The sequence below is a fragment of the Aulostomus chinensis genome, chromosome 13 (genome assembly GCF_037954235.1).
Source record: "Aulostomus chinensis isolate RoL2024-O1b breed Wild chromosome 13, RoL_Achi_v1.0, whole genome shotgun sequence".
Taxonomy (NCBI): domain Eukaryota; kingdom Metazoa; phylum Chordata; class Actinopteri; order Syngnathiformes; family Aulostomidae; genus Aulostomus; species Aulostomus chinensis.
In genome coordinates, this window is record NC_141332.1 from 22,007,065 (window position 1) to 22,025,219 (window position 18,155).

Sequence of the window (18,155 nt, forward strand, 5' to 3'; positions counted from 1 at the left end):
TTTTTTTCTCATTTGCACCACCAGGAACACCGACCGCAAAAGTGGTTCATGTAACAATGTAATTTCTCAGAGCGATACAACAACAAGATTGAGAACACCATGAACTTTGTTTTCAGGGTTCTTGCAGTCATGGAAAAACTCAAAACATAATAAAATTAGACAAAATCACTGAAACCATTCGAAAAGTAATGGAATTTGAATTTGTTTTTTCCACGGATAATCTTTCACCAAACATTTAAATGTGCAAGTCCAAATCTGTGTCATGGAGGACACGCCAAAACATGCATCCATGCACATTGCAACTCCTTCAGTTTCATGCTGTCCTCCAAACTCTCCCACCATCCATTTCTTCCTCCAGTAGCGAGAGCTCGAATTTAGAATGATTGCAGCTGTTGGGATGAGCAATTTATAGAAGTTATAACTACTGATAACAAATTACAGATGGTTAAAGTACATATGCAATAACTCTGGAACAGTTTACAACAGAAACAAACCTTGAAATGTGTCTTAAGAATATCCCATTTTTAAGAGAACTGGGGCTGCCATATCAAGCAGGGTCAACAGGCTTTACACACATTTCTCATTCATCAGATTCTTGAAAGTCAGACTGCATTATTCTGTTTGGGGATTGTTCCAAAAGGGGCAATATGCTTGGTTTGTGGTTGAGAGGTGCCCCTTTTATTGCACCACTGTTTTTTTGTTTTTCCTCTATCAGATTTGCTTTGGTTTCTGTGTATTTGTTGTAGTCTTATTTTAGCATCTTAATCTTTCAGCTTCAGTGAGAGTGTGGTGGATACTTCACTTTTAGAATTACTAAATACGCCTATGGTTGCTGGTCCTCCATTTCTCATGGGTTCAACCAACACTTATTCCTAGACCAATCACTCGTGGTTCTTCAGAAAGTACCTACCCTGAAGTATTAAGTACTATGATTGTTCCCCACAGTATACGCACAAAAAAGAAGGTAGTTCCTCCCACAGTTCTGAGAAAGTGTTCTCCATTTGTTAAGAACCTTTAGTCATGACGACAGGCTAAAGGATTCCTCAAGTCTCTAATAAACCATTGTCTTGAGTTGAATAATGCTCAGTGCTTTTCACAAGCATAGTAATATGAGTGCCCACACTCACACACACGCACACACACACGCATTTCCGAATGAGCAGTTAAATAATGCCATATGTTGCTCCTGTGCCTTTGTTTCATTGTGAGGATATGTTTTTTTCTCTTGTTTCCCATGTAATGTTTGATTGATGGTCTCATTTACTAGAATATCACACAAACACACACACACACACACACACACATAGATGCATGCACACACAGCATGTTGATGTGTGTTAGCAAGGTAATTTTGCCCGGACAGATCCAAATGTCTGTGGACAGGGTTATTTAGTGATACTCTTACAATTTGATTAACTCCTTCAAAAACACTGAAAAAAACACAACCCAGAGGATCATTTACAATGTGAATTATAAAAATGTACCACAGAGTCTGTCTTTCTTTCCTTTTTTGTTTAATCGAATATAATGTCTCTTCCTCAATTCTTTTAGCTTTAGGCCCAGAGAAGTACATAAAAGGCTGTGGATATTTCCGAGAAACCAGGATATTGTTTCCTTAAAGATGCGTTGCAGTTTTTAAACTCAGTTTTGAACATAACAAATGAAATTTCATTCACCACCAGGACATCTAAGTGTATTGAATGTACCCACAATACCACTCACTCATCAGTCCCCTCAAACACTCTCACAGCTTCACAAACCTGGAAATAGTTAAGAAAGCCATGCGACATAGTTCTGTAGAATGCACTCATCGTGTGTTTGTGCGATTCAGGGTTCAGTAATAATGACTAATTAAACTTTAACCTCTGTGATTAAACTACTGATTGAACAGCAAAAGTTCACTGTGTGTGTGTGTGTGTGCGTGCGTGTTTTACACCGCTCTAAGCTGTTTATGTAGAACACAACAGCATTTATCAGAAAGTAAGACGGGGAGTAGGTCTCTGTGAGTGTGTTTGCTTGCACGTTTGTGTGTAATGGTTCTGAACATTGCTTATATTATTCATTTTCAGCATTTTCTTTTCTCAACACTTTGCACGAATACACACGATCACAAGGGATATGATGCACAAGAACTGAAACAGAAGTTGTTGGATTTTGTTGTTGCACAACAGTATTTAGGAATATGTTACATATTTTCTGACAATAAAACCATCTTTAAATATTTTACTCAGGGATTTACAGAATAAAAGAGGTCAACAGGAGGCAGACAGAGAGGGAAATCATGATATTTAGAGCTTGTTGAATGGCAGATACCCAAGCCACACACTGCTGTTCACAGCGGCAGTCTTCGCTCCCCTCTACGCACGTGCGCGCGCACACACACACACACACACACTTCCTGATAAGTCCATTTACAATCTTTTAGCTGACAGGAAAAAAACCAGTGCTGAGTAAACAAATCCGTGTGACACACCACTGAAGACAATAGAGTCAGTGTGTATGTGTATGTAGACTCGCACACTTTAAGCATTTGTCACATCTGCTGTTCTTTGCAAAGACTGGATGACATATAATTTTTACATGAGTTTGTTGTTGTTGTTGTTTTTAAAACTAGAATAAATGATGATGGGACTGTCTTAATGGAAGCTAAACCATGTTTGCCCAGACCCCCAAAAAATATATGATCATTTTGATGTCATTGTCCATTGCCCTCAATTAACCTGAACATAGTTCAACTGGAAGAGAGTCCATTTGTATAAATCTGTGTCATCATTGGTTAATTTAAAGTGAAAGCTAATTATTTATATCTAGATTTGTAGATCTGTGCTCCACAGGGAACCATACTAAGGTTGAAGGACACTGAAATTGCATGCGAGTGTGAGTGCATTTATGTGTGTATTAAGTGCAGAGGTTAACCTCTTCTTTTTCCTCCCTAACAAGGCAAGGTCAAAGGGTCATGATACAAATGGAGGGAGGAGAGGAAAAAGGGATGAAAGGGTAAATTGTAAAAGGAGGCAAGGAAGGAGACTCAAGACTGATTGGACGCCAGATGTCTAATATGGTCTATAAATAACTGAGTGATGGCTGTCAGAGAACCACAGAGCTTCTTGGTCCAAATCAACATCCTAACCCAGGATTTTGCAACTTCTTCCCTCTTGTTCCTTTCATTTTCAATGAGTATTTTTGTATGATTTAAGGCCTTTTCACACAAAATGTTGTCTATCTAGGTTCTGTGTACATTTGTTGCTACTTTATCTGACTCTTAGCGGGATAACGCAAAAGGTCGGGAGTGGAATTTAATGAAATTTGGTGGGACGTTAAGAAATGGATTGAGGAAAAATTGCTTAGATTTGGGTATTGATATGTAACTGCGGCATGGCTCAGAGGTAGAGTGGTCGTCTAGCAACTGAAGGGTTACTGGTTCCATCCTCACTTCCCCCAGTGACCATGTCCAACTATCTTTGAGCAGGATACTGAACCCCTAATTAATGGCCCTCAGACGGACTGACGACATGTTCAGGGTGAAACCCGCCTCTCACCCAATATCAACTGGGATAGGCAAGCAGTATGGATATGGATGCAATATTCTCATTTGCATCTGGAATGTAATCACAACGCTAACACATGAACACATAATTCATCTCATTTGCTAAGAAAAGTACAATCACTAATATGTATTTTACTACGTGAAATATGTACATGAAAATTTGAAAAAAATTAACATCTTGCTTAAGAGGGATATTCAAACTGAATTATGTCTTCTTCTTCTTTTTGTAAAACCCTCCCCACGTTTGCCTCCTGTCTCTTCCTTTCTCCCTGTCTATCATGCCTCCATTCATCTGTCTGCTATCAGATAGCAGCCGTCTTATCAGGAGGTGGAGGTGCAGAAACCTGACTGAGGCTGTGCTGTTGTACATCACAGTCCTGCCCGCCGTGTGTCTGTCTGTGTTTTTGCTGAAGATATTTAAGTGAAGTTAATGGATATGTTTTAGTGTGTGTGTGTGTGTGTGTGTGCGTGTGTGTGTTTGTGTGTGTGTGTCACAAAAAAAGACAGTATCTGTTTTTGTGAGGTAGGGGTGTGTATGTGTGTTTGAAAGATATGAAAGTGATGCAAAAATAAATATGTGTGTGTGTGTGTGTGTGCTTGTGTGTGTGTGAGTGAGCATGGTGCACACATTCCTCTTCGCCACCTCCAAACCCGGCTGACTCTACTTTGAAGGCCAATCAAAACAGACGTAAATCTCGGCCGGATATAAAAGCCATGCCAAAGCAGAATGACTGGGTGTGTGTGTGTACGTGTGTGTGTTTGTGTGTCTTCTTGTGTGAGTATGTGTCTGTGTATTCCTGTGTGTGGGTTGGCGCACACATATGTGGCTTTAGAAAGCAAAATATAGTGTTTTATCTAAAATAAGTATTTGTATAATAACACTTTGCTTGTGTCAAAAATGTGATTCCTATCTACATAATTTGCAAAAGTAAAATAATTGTGTCTGGTACTCACTGGCAAAATGGCTGCGTGCATGATTTTATTTTTGAATTTTAAATCAACTTCAAAATTCTATTAAATTAGAGGAAATGGGTTTGGTTCAGAGGGTGCTTTAGTGAAACTGGGCACTTGTAAAATATTTTGACACAAATTTGAGCTGACTTTGCCCCGTTTAACTGCCAGCATGGATCACTGGCTAATTTACAGCATGTTACCTGATCCACTGAGGGAATACCATCACAGGTGTGTGTGTGTGTGTGTGTGTGTGTGTTTTACAGGATCTATGGTAATGCGATTACCCTATCAGCATGTCATTTCCACCCCCAGTTCTCTGTTCGTGATACTATCTGCTCCTTTTAAGGAGATATGACAGCAGACATCAAAACCTGAAACACGCATACCCCAACAAGTGTGTACACGTGTGTTGGGATGTGTGTGAATCTCTCTGTGTGTGACCATGGACAGTTGATTAAGTACAGTATATCTTTCAGTGATGGCTTTGTAACCCACAATTTGTGTTAGGGAGACAAAGATTGATAGGTGTTGAGACAGAGAGAAAAACAAAACCATCTAGAAAAAAAAAAACTCCGCTGAACTCCCTTAAAAACCTCTTATAAAACACATTTAAACATCAGAGCAAGAGAGTGACATTGATTTACTTTTATTGCTTTTCTTTGTGATAAATCGGTACAGTTCATCTACAGCTGGAGAAGCAGTTTGTGTTATTTTCGTTCTTGTTTGTTATATCAGTGTTAATAGTTAACAGATATGCTCGTGTCAGAATAATGCTGAATGTGTTATTCGTAGAAAATGTTATTCTACTGAAACATATACAGTAAACCGCCCGTATGGATTTTGGCACAGACAGGGCTACCCAGTACGAGTGCAGAAGACGAGGAAGGAAAATGCAACAGACAGGAAACTATATTGAACTAGATGGGCAGTTTTCCAACAAATCTTTTGTGCCGTTTGGTTTTATTTGCCTGGTTAATTCATACGTAGCTGGCAGCACAGATGATGCTGGAGCACGCTAACTCTGAATGAATCAAATCACATGAGGTTTCCACAACACGGTACATTTTCAAAATTTGATATTTTGTTGAAAAACATGAGACTGATGGTGCTCTAAGGAAATAAATCCCACTGTACTGTAATGTCCAGTGTTTGTTTGTTTGTTTTATTATTATTTCAGCAAACCCAAGACACTGAAGTCATAAAATCAAAGCGAAATCCCTGCTGTTAACAGGCAACACCAACTCACCAGGAGTGTGGGACACACACACACACACACACACACGTTAACAGGCACGGCTCCACGCTGCTACCTTATCTCTGATCCACCATCTCTTTTCCTGTGGTTTGAATCTGACGAAGCCCTGCACTTCAAAGTTGGTGTGTGTGCACATGTACAGTATACGTGGATGAGTGTGTGGACGTAATGGAAAACACCTGCCGTCAATGATTCGAGGACGGTTTTGTGTACAGCAATGACAAGACACGAGTGAATGGAAATATGTCATTTCTTCATCTGTAGTGTATTAATTTAAATCAATTAAATCAGACTTGACCCGATGGAGTGATAAATACAGGGACCGAGGGTCCAGATGGGGGGGCTTCATGAGGATAAAACAGGGAGATGAACTGGATTGAATGTGAGGGGAAGCTAGACTAAAGCTAGGATTGGGGGCTTGGATGGACGGATAGAAAGTGAGGAAGAGGGGATGAAAGATCTTGATAGCAAAGTGAAATAAAGATGAAAATATTGAGCGCAGCCAGGATGAATGAGGAAGGAAGGATTTTAGACGTCTGAAGGGTAAGTACACACAAGCCTGAGAGAGGGATGAAGGGATGGATAGACGGATGAGGAGGATAGACCACAATTGAGAAAGTAAATGAGAGGCAACTGAGGCAGCAGTTGAGGGAGATTTCATTGAGAGTGAGTTCTCATTACTGGAGATTTAAGGTGTTTTGGAACAGTATGAGGGAATTTAAGGTGCCAGGATACAAAAGCACTCATTCATAGTCTGTCTTTTTCTTTCTCTTTTTTTTTCAAAGTTTCAAAGTTTGTTCCTATAGCTGGAAGGACATGATGTATCCATGGTGGGAAGGGTTCACAGTAGGGTGATCGCATACGTGGCAAAATCAGAGAAAATCAGTGGAAATCAGTTCAGATGGTTGTTGTGGTGGTCGCATGAATGTCCTGCCTCATCAGCATCACTCAACAGGTGTTGGTTACTGTAGTTAAGAGTCAAGAAAGTCGGTACAGGGTGATTCCACAAAACTCTGCTCAGAAAGAGTTCTAACCCAAACCTACTAAAGATACTGTATGACCGGTAGGATGGATGAATATCTCACGTAACCCCACTTCAATACCAGTGGTTCCCAAACTTGTGGTGCACCCACACAAACATTCAAACTCCTGTTATTTTACACATTTTATGCATCATAAGTGTCTAATATTTCATCAAAATAACAACAAATGATTCTGTGCTGTCTGTGTTGCGACTAGATAGCACTAGCAGTGGCTATGCTAGCATCCCTGACGTTAATGTTAGCTCCGTCAGACGTGGTACTGTCATATTTGAGCAGATGACGCATCATACCGGGTGCTAATGGGCCTTATTTGTTCCCACCTGGGAGGAACTGAACATCCTGGGTTTGTATCTCCTGAAGATCAATCCACAGACCTGCTCTTCTCTGCTGGCAAGAGGTGGGATCCACTAATCCTGGGGGTCCATGCACCCTAACATTGGAATCATGGGATTATACCAACCGGCTAGTGATTAAATATGCCATACAAAAATGCACAATCTTGTCAAAAATGACTTAACTAATTTTATTCTTACATGGGCATTAAATGAAAAACTCCCTATAAGTTATGATGTTTTTTTCCTTTATATGTATGTTATTCAAAAACAAAACAACTGAAGCTGCATAATTACAGAGTCTCTACTTCTCAGGCCAAAAGTGGATGATACCATCAAACATCGATGGAAGTCTGTGAGTCGCAGACTTAATTAATGGAAGTGATAAAATGAGGGTTGTTGGGATGTTTGTTTTAGAGAAAGAAAGAAGGAGAGAAAGGAGAGCAAGAGGAGCGAAACCTAAAAATGGTATCCAAGAGAGAGTGGGAAAAGCTAAATAATGAGCAGTCTTTTAATGGAGCAAGAGAAAACTCCCTTTCAAACTGGCTTATTAGATTTCACTGTACTTTGCCTGTAAAAGCCAGGAGTTTGGGACAAAATTATATGTTTCAAAGCACTGTTAGCAAAAAATTCTGCCTGGAGTAGCAAAAGCAAAGACATTTGTCTTAACTGTGAAGCGAACAGCTATTCATTTTGAGCAGAAACCCATGTAATCAAGTGCTTTCCCAAGCACAATGTAAACTAAATTACAGGTTGTAATACAATGCATGGCTTGCATTGATAACAAGGCCATTCTGCAACAAGGGAAAGAGTCAGAGGTCTGGCCCATGAGTAGGCTTATCACATTTACACACACCTTAACACACACAAATCAATGTCAAGTAAAAAAAAAAATGGCACAGTAAACTCTGCTAAAAAATGTCTATGAAAGACATATTGGATGATCATCTCTGGATTAGTTTGATGAGGCGAGGAGAGAAAGCTCAGGTATTCAACTAAACATTTGTTAGTGTTATTTAAGCTGAGAGCAGGGCTGAGGAGAAGAAAAAAAAAGTTTGCACTGCCTACCCAGGCCCTCGATTTCCTTTCCCAGGATATTAATGAGGAAATGACACACACTTGTAAAGAAGGAAAGAGAGAGAAGAAGAAGGAGAAAAGAAAGAGGGGATGAGGGATGTAGGTTTCAGGGGGACGGGGAGTGGTGATTAATCCCGCTTTGAGTTGACTCCACCGGGAATTCCATCAAAAGGACAGAGAAAAGGGGATTTTAATTGCTGTTCGCTCCATGTTTCCCAAAACGCTTACCTACCCCCCATCACCTCCCTCCCTTCTTCCCTTTCCTCCGCCATCCTGGTGAGGGGGGGTCGCCCTGGAATCCAGCAGGCCTCCCAGTATACACTCACACACACACACACACACACACACGAGGACCATGAATTGCTTTCAGATGTGGGGTGAAAGCAGTGGTTGGTGTGTATCTGTGTGCTCAAAATGCCACTTCACCCTCAGCTCTCTATGAGAAGTTCATCATTTTTTGTGTTCAATCATGTGTTTATCTTGCCGTCACATGTGTCTGGAGTCCCATCTGTGTCCAGTTACTGTATAATCCAGGATCCTGCCAGAACAAAGCTACTCAGTGTGTTGATAACCTAACACAAACGCCTGACCCTGTTGGAAGTGTTCGATCGGTCTGTATGGATTAACCTGCCCTCGGAGAGTCGTCCTGACACATCTGGTGGAGGTTTCAAACCGAGGCTGAAGTGACTGTCAGAGTGGAGCCCGGGGACCCATCACAGCTCCACGTAAGAAACCCTGCAGGCCCCTAAAAATGAAGAATAGTATAGTTTCAGTATTATTTCACCCACCCGGTAGCAATATTGGAAAATGCACTCCACAATAAGTTGTAGGTGGAGGGGACCAGACCTCCGCCCACCCAATCTTTTGCACACTTAACAATAAAACAAACTGAAGAAAAAAAATTTTTTTTGGAGGTCACTGTTCGCAGAACTGTATTTCCCATGAGCGCTCCTGCCTCATGTTATGAAGATTTTGATCATGTGGCTATGTGTGCTATTTGTTTTTGAACCGTGTGAAAGAAATCGTTACTGTTATACATTTTTTTTTAGATTATTTCTAAACTCAACTGTTTGCTGCATGCAGAGCAATGAGGTAATTTATCAGTTTGTGACTACATAACAGGAATAATCCTAGTGCCCGGAACATAGCGCTGCACTCAGAATGATGGTTTACCAGCATTAACATTGTTTGCAAATGATTACGTTGCTCTAAAATGCAAGATTTTCTTTCGGGATGAAGTGAACAACAATTAAGTTTATGTCTTTGGCAAGATAAACCTAATTCATGAGCTCGGTAGCACGGGTGTTGACATGTTAAAGTTAGAATGTTGTTACAAAGGAATAAATCATAAAATGTATTTTTCAACAGTGGTTTGTCTCCTTGTCTGTTACCTGTCCATCCTAAATCTACCATGTGTGTATCAAACAAGAATAGATGGGCTATCAAAAGCAGGGTGCTCTGTCTATTTTCAGTTTATTTATAAATATATGTTTTAACTTCATGTGTCCTCTTTGCTTTTTTAGTTTAATACTACCCCTCCCCCCTTCACCTCCCCCTCACCCTCTCAAAATCAAAACAGGATCAAAGAGAGGCGTTAGGGGAAGGGGGGGAGGGGGTCCTTCGGTGGAGATAAGATGGGAGGGTTTGATTTCGACCACAGCTAGAGGTCCAACTGTCATGTCATGGATAGAAGACGTTAACAAACTTCCCACAGATGACACCAGCAGGCAGTGGAGACTGACCTCCCCCCGTGGCATCATCTGGCCTTGGTTAGGGATAAGGAACATTTTAAATTCATTGTCTATAGATCTTGAAGGGCCATAGAGGGCAAATTCTATGTTACTACAGTTTCTTTTCTCTGCTTTTTTGAAAAAAACAAAAAAACAACATAAATCCAATACGTATTTTTGTTTTGCCCCAGTCTAAGGAACCCTCCAGAGAACACAATAGGTAGCTCCTCCATTCTTACCACTCACATGATTGAGAAACACATCATATTTTAATGTATTTTTCTGCTGAGTGACAATGACTTCAGGGCATGCAAATATATCTGAATGAAATACAGATTTGAGATAACATCCTTTTGGTTTGTTTGTTTTCAGACTAGAAATAACATGGTAGAATGTATAGCTGAACAAAAACTCATTATTGCCTTGTTTCATGTATGGCAAAAGCCAGCAGGTGGGAGCAGATTATTTGCCATGTGTAGAATGGAATCTGCATTTTAAAAACCATGTGGGAAGAAAAAAAAAAATTCTTATATATAAACACCATTGCAGGGAGGGATATTGCTGTATCTGCATGGAAGTGATAGCAAACCATTGTTTTCTCCACTAGAATAGAGACAGCAATTTTTAGAAAGGAAGAGAACATAGAAGGTGAAAATGTTGCAGCACATTTACTTCAATACAACCATGAAGACATCACGAGACCGAATGCGGTGTCACGGTGTATCTTTTCAGAGCTGTCGGGCCTCATTAACTGCACTTGAAACCTTGTTTAACCAGTAATTTGTGCGCAGTTTACGTTTCTCTTCATCAGTCAAGAAATCATTGTCGTCAACACCAGGGAAGCCCAGTCAGGACATCAATACAAAACAGCGATACTGACAGAGAGGAAATTCTACACTCAGGTAAAATTAAAGGTAATCATAAAAAAATGACCAGTACTGAAGTGCCAGAGCTATTGTCAGATTTTAAATTAAACAACAAACTCCTCTAAACTCCCTCGATATTACATTAAATCGGCAAGAAGAAACTGTGAGTGGCAGCGTAGCTTCCTGACGTACTGTAGCATCTTCCAGGTTGGGGGGGGGAGTTCTACTTAATCCTGTACAGATTAACTGAATGGCGTCTGCTTAATGATGACAAGTTGATTGAAGAATACAATGGTGCAGGTAAAATGGTGTGCTGGAGGTATTCAACCAGTTCTAACCGTCAGAGGTCTTAGATAGAGCATCTAACAGGTGAGGAAAGCGAGCATACCATTAATCCAAGGGAGGCAAGAACGTGGCAGCTCAATTCTGTCTTTGCTCTAAAGGGGAAACCTCTTTTTTTTTTTAAATAAATAAATAAAGTTCTCACAGGTTATCAATTCGAATTTAAGAGCTTTCATCAATTGTGATCTGTAAATGGAGACAATCTCATTACGAAAACTTTGTGCAGAACAGCTAAGCATGGTTTTAGCCTGTATGTAACTCATCTGAAGTGCAACTGAGTGCAGACATGCACTCGAACAACAGTGTTTGCATGATTCTGCTTATTCACGTTGATGTGTTTTACCTTTGTCTCTGGTTTTTAGATATGCATTTTTCATAATTTTAGGAAATTCATGTTCAGCAGTGCTTGGAAGAAATGCCATTTTGTTTCTCTGTAAATTTATACGGAACTTTAGTCCTAAACAACCCAAATTAGAGTGAGTCAATAATTATGAGGAACTAGGACTCATTTGTACTCATTTTCTAAACTCCCTCATCTGGATCAAGCTGGATAATGTAGCCTTATCATGGAATGAGGATTAACGTTTTGATGCTCAAGAGTTATTGTAGCTTTTCTTTCTCAATCTTTTACCATGTGGTTTCTCAATATAGAATCATTCAGTCATGGAAAAGACGTGTATGTAACTGTGTCCCTGAATGCATCACATCAACAGTTTGTTGTTGTTGTTCTTGTTGTTGAACTCCCTCCTCTGTGTCAGGTATGCTTCTAGTTAGCAGCCAACAAGAGTGTCAGATCATAATCAACACAACACCTGCTGCGACTACCCAAAAGCCCCTGTTCATATGGGCTGCATTACCGGACTCTCTAATTGGCTGGCTCCCCTGTGAGAGCTAAAAACCATGTGCTGCAATTGGTGGAGCTCTGCTGTTTTTTAGACAGTCTAGTTGTGTGTGAAGCTGCAAATCTGTGAAAATATGAGGTATGCTATTATATTTCCTTCCATGCGTGTTTGTTATACTATGTAGTTAAATCGTGGTTTGTCTTTACATGCTTTTGCAGTTTAAAAAGGGAAAACATGCCTCATATTCTAATAAATGAAGCTTCTTTTGACTGCAGGCAGAAGTCTGTGGGCCCATGAAATGCAAAATGTTGCGACATCATTTATTTTGAGAATGATTTTGCACCCCCATCTGAGGTTTGTCTAGTGTTTTTTTTCTGTTATTTAGGACTCTGCCAGCCTCCTCAGGCAATCCTAGGATCCTCGGGGAAACATTCTCTGCAGCCCTCAAACAATACCAAAGCTTTCTGGTACATATTTTACAGCCAAATGGTGTCATGGGCACGCAACAATGCCAGAACACATTGTGCAGTAAAAATGTAGAAAATATATGTGCATGTTTTCATGTACACACACACACACACATACACAGATGCACACAAAGAAAACACACGATAAAAGTCAATAAAAGTGTTTTAGGATGCTCAAGAGAGCTGAATTTTAAGACGTTCTTCCTGCTTTCACTCTATAACCCACACTTAGGAGTTCAATTACTATCACTCTGCCGCATGTGCGTGGGTGTACATGAATGCTGCAATGAACTTTTCAGTGTGTGTGTGTGTGTGTGTGCGCCCATTCCTCCATCTGTGCATGTGTACTTGTACAGTGAGTTCCTACAATCTGGAGCACAATTATCAACCTCTGTTCTCTGGTCGCCAGCAGCCAAGGTGGAATGGTTTGAGTTAGGGGGAGAAATGGGGTGAAAAGAAAACTAAAAAAAGAAAATGCACTCTGGCTCCATGGTAGTCTCTGTGACAGCAGAGGCCAAAGCTTTTCTAAGCCTCATTTCCACCCCAGCTTCAAAAAGGAATTTAATGCAACACTTGCAGAATAACGTAATTTTTTTTTTTCTATTTCTGCCCTACTTGAACTTTACTTCCCTCATGCTATTTTAACACCAGAAGAAGCTCAGTAACCTACGTGACCTAAACAGTGGCAGCAGGCAGAGCGTGTTCAAGGAGCGGCTGTGCTAATCTAATTTAGCAAACTTGCGAACGTCATGTGGGGTATTTTAGCTTGAAGGTATAAATAAAAAATGGGTAATGTGACCTCTTGTCAGTCATAACAAAATTCATGTAACTTTAATGTTCCTCAAGAAGGACAGCAGTCTATGCTCGAGGAAGTTACTCCAACACGGGCTGCAGAGGAATCACCTGCTTGTTTTACAGTGTGTTGGGGGATAAAGCCGGCCATCAGAGCTGCTTCACGTCTCCGTGGATACAGGCACAAACACATATACACACACACATCCTTGTACTTAATCCTTTGTGAGGACTTTCATTGACAGAATACATTCCCTAGCCCCTCACCCTAAACCTAACCATCTCAACTGACTGTCTGACCCCAACCTTGACCCCAAACCTAACCAGAACCTGAATCTAATCTTGACCCTAAAACCAAGTCTTGACCTTCAAACGGCCCTTTGAAGATGTGAGAACCGGCTAAAATGTCCTCACTTTCCAAAAATGTCCTCATTCTGTTGGTTTAATACGTATTCTAGTCCTCAATATGTAGCAAGTACAATAACACACACACACACACACACACACACAAAACAAAGCAGCAAATGTTGCTTACTGTATATTACCCCAGTGAGTATTCTCTGCTACTAAAACCCCAGCAAGATACAAGTTGTCCTTCTACTTTTGCTTCATAGCCAAAGCAGAACAAAAGAGCTCAACTTAAGTGTAAGCAAAATGGAACAATATCTGCTCTTTTCATTCAATACCGGGTTTTGTATCTGTTTGTTGAGGAAATGTAACTCCAATAATATTACTGTGTTTTTCCTGTTTGACCTGCAACATGTGAAGACGATTTTTGTTTTGTTTTGTTTTGGGTTTTTGGGGGGGGGGGGGGGGGGGCAGGTCACTGCTCCGTCAGTCTTTGTGTAACAATGTTGTAGATGTCGCGCTGGAGAAACAGAGTGGTATTCTAAGTATTCTAACCAAGACGCTGGTCTCTCTGACTGAAAGATGCAGATGCAGCAGAGCTGGACTGGAAGAGTAGACCAGCTTTTCCCGTCAGCCATATTTTGTTGCCAGAGTAAACAAAATTCAGCAGAGGGAAAGATGAACCTCTGAAGAAGAATTGAAGGGGTATTTGTATTTGTTTAGCTGTCTGCGCTCATTCTCAAGAATCATTTACCTCCCCTTCAACCCACATCCAGATTCTTCAAAATGCTGCCTGCAAGTCATAACCCTGAATTGAGTTTACAGCTGTGGAAACCAAGTCGGATTCAAAACCACAGCCAGTTACTACTGAGTTAATCACACTTTTTATTAACTTTTATTGGTTACACACATGTACGGACATTTAATTGAGAATAATCTACAAGGTTGAAGGTATTTTGGATAGTGCCTATTGTGGTCTGTTTACAATGTCAAACTATGTGCAAGAAAAAAAAAACATGAATGGGGCTACACTCACACACAGTTGAACTAAACTTGAATATTATTTGAGAGTTTTTTTTAAAAAAAGAAAATTCTTAAATTGCTACTAAAAATGTAAAACTTTATGAAGTGGCCCTGCTGTAGTGAAGTAGTTCTACTCATAATAGTACTCATAAACTGTAGTGTGTGAGTGGTTTTAACCTCAGTCAGAACAGGCTGGGATACACACTTTGAATTTGCAACATAACATTTTCAAGATGTAACCTGAGATCCTCCACCGGCTTGAGAGCACCTGTTCATTCCTGCTGTGTTTATTTATTTAGGTGAACTTAATACATTTCCAACTCTTACTGCATTGTAGCTGCATTGTAGCTGGATTATATCAGTTCCCCAACACCAGCTTCACTTCCAAATTGGGTGAGGAGTGAGCGATGTTTGGAACAGTCAGGCTATCAATCTGTATCTCTCTGGAACTTCATGAGTGGATATTTGCCAGAAAATCAGCCTTGTTTAAAGAGCATTGAGGACCAACTGGCTGGTGCAGTACAGCCAGCGGGCAAGAACACAATTGTACTAGGTGTAATAATGTTAAATGGCTCCCTCTGCAACCGACATCAATTCTTTTTTTCGTATGACAACAGGAATTTAAAAAAATAAAATTACTGTCAAGCTTATGGGACATTAAGGAGGATTAAATGACAGGCAGTCTTACTCAATTACCTTTTTTTTTTTTTGGTTGATTTTCATAATATAATTTCTGTAAATAAGAGGAAAAAATTAAATCAGGAACTTCAGTCCTACATTCCTTTGGGGTTGACCATAACCCCCTAACCCCAATTTTCATATAATAAAAAAAATATCCTTGAGGGAATCTAGATTCGATGGAACATTGTGTCTAAAAACACCGAAGCATAATATCGGGAACATTGTTGTGCCATCTGCTGTGGAAAATGTGATGTGTATGCGATTCCAAATTATAGCAATTTAAAAAAAATTAAAAAATAAATAAAAACACCTGTCTGGCTAACGTGATATTTCATTCTTGTGGAAATCGCTTCGTATCTGGTATACATGTTAACTTGGATTTAGAGCTGATTACACAATTGCATCACTACCAACTCTTTGAGGGAATAATGATGAGTTTTGTTTCAAACATTTTGGGCACATCAACTCTCAGCACATCATCTCCTCCCCTGCTGCTATGTCTTTTGCCACAAACAAAAATGTTGGCGGAATTATGTGGAGACTCATCAACATCTCCTGTGTCTTGGGTTCCCGCTCTCCTCCTCCTCCAGACCCCTATCAGTTGATGAAAATCAACGATTGTTTAAACATAGAGGGCTGGCTGCACTCGATGGTGCCAGGTTGGGGGTACGAATGAAACCTCTGACCACATAATGATACAGAGGAACGCAATCTTTATGTAAACTCTTTTATTCTCTCTAATTATACCTGACATGCATTTACCATTTGGGGACCCGATCTCTTATGTGTCAGTGTGCTTTATCTGCCTCTCTCTCATTCATAGTTTCCTTCAAATATCATCCACTGAGCTAACTGGCTCAGGTTAATAGCACATTTATTTCCCAAGATTCTTTTAATGGTCAACCTACGTCAATGTTTTGTTCATAGTTGGTTTTCTTCTGTCCCCACGTGACCAAAACTCTTTTAACACAGCAGAAATTTCCTGTTCCCTCTTGCAAAAAGCCCAAAACAACAACCACAACCAATCACTGGAGGAAACACTTCTTTTGTAAAAAGCTATTTGTTTGTCTTTTCTACACCATCCCTTTCTTTAGATGATTATTTGACTGCGCTGCAGTGCGCAGCTCCAGTTTCAGATGGTTCAGCCAACATAAACCTTGTCACAACTCTGAATTCCTTCCTAAGCTACAGCTTCCAGGCAGACCTACGTTAGATCGGGGCTGGATAAATACACAAGATAAGCTCAGCCAGAGCCATGCATAGCACATGAGTTGGGCACAGATCTCCTAACCACAAATGTCTGGGACAGAAGAGGCCATAGTAAGTATTTGCATGATTAGATGTCATTCACTGCCAGTTCTACATTTTTAATGTCAATATAAATAAATATTGTAAAGAAAATGTGGTTGTTGGTATAAAATGATGGACAAAGCTACCACAGTCTTATATAAAGAGTTAATATTTTTGATATTCTGCTGCTGGTGACCCACATGGCTAGCAACAAGGTTTAGTCAACTTTTGCCAAAATTCTTTAAAGCAAATTAAAGACATATTTACATTAAATAAGAAGGTAACCTGACTTGACATGAGAACTGAAGTGATAAAGCAATTGTACATTTTGTCTTTTACATGGTAAACTTATGGTATATCCAAAATCAGCCGAGTCAACAAGCAGAATGTTCACATCTCTTCTTTCTTCCTGTTGAGCTATTTAATTTTGTGCATAAAGTTGTTGTTTAGACTTATTGCTCTTATTCTGATCAAAAACAGCAGGTACGAATGTTATTATTAAAAGGTGCACTCAGCCTTGTCGCATGGTTTCAGGGTGATTTCGTTTTTGTCTCAAATTGTAGGCATCTCCCCTTGGTCTGCTAGCCGCCTGCCCCCTGAATACACTGAAAAATTCTAGGTCTCTGGAGACAACACATGGCTCACAAACGGCAAACAAATACTGAGTGCAAACACTGGGGAATAAGCAGAGTTGATTGAGTAGCATAGCAGCTATGACACTCCTAAGCCACTTTTCAAATAGTCATAGTTTGCTATTCCTAGCTTACTCTATAGGTCCTAGCTAGCACTGGCATCGATTCCAGGAAGGCCAAATTCGACAATAAGTGTCTCTTTTGCATAAGCTCATAAAATAATTTTCAATATATCAGCGGTAACTCATAACCTAATATTGTATAGATATTATATAAAGACTTAGAATATAAATTTACTCACCTAACAGTTGGAGTTTGCTCACTCATCTTGCCCAGGTTAGCGCAGCACAGGTCCACTTTCCGCTTCAACGCGCGTTCATGACACTGACAGAAAAACGGGGGGAGGGGCCAGCTGGCTCTGCGTTTGTTAACGAACGTTAACGGAAGTGACGTCAGGCAACAAATCTTAGTGCTCCTTTAAGAGGCATATGGCTCTGATTTTGCTTTTTTTTTTTAAAAAAAAGAAAGAAAAAGAAATAGGTGTTAGAATTTTTAAAAAGCAGCAAGACAAATTCCTGCCCAGTTTCAGACAAACTTCACCTGTCAAACGTGCCACAAGCCACTTTCAAAACAGACACAAAAATGTTTAAAATAAAATAATAACGTGCATATATTAATTTACAGAACAAATCCTAAGAATTTCATGATGTTTATTGAGATTTAACGTCATTTGAAAGAGTCGGAGACCTGTTGATGCGCCGATGCCAACAAACCACGCCCCTGACAGGAAAAACAAAAAAAAACAAAACAAAAAAAAGCCTTTTGCTATTCGCCGCATCTGAGGAGCAAGCAGAGAGGGGAAAAAAACCGTGACTATATCAACGCCAACATGTCAAAAGAACAGTTAAATTTGCTGTCTTTTTGTAAAAAAAAA

General features: G+C 40.0%; 1 long non-coding RNA gene across 1 annotated transcript; it reads right to left on the reverse strand.

Annotated features, from left to right (window-relative positions):
- Positions 1-220: 220 nt before the first annotated feature.
- LOC147251428 (uncharacterized) lies at positions 221-17,617 on the reverse strand. Its single transcript, XR_015118948.1, has 3 exons — positions 17,523-17,617; positions 8,836-8,953; positions 221-389 (listed from the first exon to the last, which is right to left on the reverse strand). It is a non-coding gene; the product is annotated as an uncharacterized LOC147251428 (long non-coding RNA).
- Positions 17,618-18,155: the final 538 nt, after the last annotated feature.